The sequence below is a fragment of the Arachis ipaensis genome, chromosome B08 (genome assembly GCF_000816755.2).
Source record: "Arachis ipaensis cultivar K30076 chromosome B08, Araip1.1, whole genome shotgun sequence".
Classification (NCBI taxonomy): Eukaryota; Viridiplantae; Streptophyta; class Magnoliopsida; order Fabales; family Fabaceae; genus Arachis; species Arachis ipaensis.
The window spans coordinates 2,694,242-2,695,646 of NC_029792.2; positions in this window are offsets into that span (position 1 = coordinate 2,694,242).

The window sequence follows — 1,405 nt, forward strand, 5'->3', positions numbered from 1 at the left end:
ATATAAATTTTATATACACCCCTAACTATATCATTGATTTAAATCATACAAAGTAAGATGTGTCTCTCAACATTCTACTACAAGTACATATATGCTATGAAATTCTTATGAATAAAGTAATGGGCACCGACATATATAAGAAATCTATAGCGCGAGACTCGTTGTATTAAAAAAAATAAATTAATAATTTTGTTATGAAATGTAAAAATCACATAAATGGATCTACATTGTATGTAACAAATAAAATAGAAGAATTGCTTGCAGAAAACCAAAATGGCATTAGCGGCTGGTGCTGTGCGTGACCTAAAGTTACTTGGATGAACTTAGATGTCAAAATTGTTTGGATGTGGAGAATATCTCTAAAAATTATTAATAGTATAAAATATTTTATACAATCATTTAATTATATCTATTATTTTAAATGACTATTCATATAATCAATATAAAAAATAATTATTTTTATTTATATAATATTATATAATTAAATATATTTATCAAATTATTTTAAGCTGATAATATATTAAAATTAAAATCTAATATTTAATATGATCCCGTATGTAGACATGAACATGTATATCCGACATTGTTGCAACTTGCAAGTAGCTGAAGGAATGGGACCCGCTTGATGGATGGTGAATGAGCCCAATGGAAGATGGGCTAGTGGCGGTGGTTTACCACCCTCCATACCCATCATTGCCCTGCACCTCCACCATGTGCACCACACTTTTCTGATCCTACATTTATATGCGTACCAAATGCCACTCCTCCTTTCTTTTTCCTTTTTTAATCAACTATAAAATTAATCTATCTTTCACTAGCTTTTATTTCTTTTTCTTCCCCAAAAAACATGCAAAAATTTGTTCAGATTTCAGAATAATCCAAAAATTCTGTTTATATATGAAAAAATGTAAACCTTCTTATTATAAAAGAAACAAAATAAAATAGCTAAAGTTACAAACCTTTAAGTGGTGTTTTGACTTTTGAGATGTTAAGTTTCCTTAAGCTAATGATGAGCCGATGGACGTGGTAATAAAAATATCTAATTAAGTTCACAACAAAGAAAAAGAAAATATCTAATTAGGAATTCTACCATGACACTCAAATTTCTTAGATACTAAGATACAGATAAAATTTTGACTTATTAAAAAATGTGTCACTTTATAACTAACTAATTCTAAGAATTGGTAAGGCACCTCTCCACTCAACACTCAGCAGGCACTCTTTCTTTCTGGTTCAGCCAGCCTGTGGCCTATCTAACGGATAGGTAGATCCATGACTGAAGTGAATGTACGGCTACGATTTATCCAGCACGTGCAAGCTCGAGCCATCTAATTTGACTTCTTTGTGACATAACATAAGGTTAGCGGGTTAGGAGTTAGGACAACACTTTGGTCCCACATTGTCT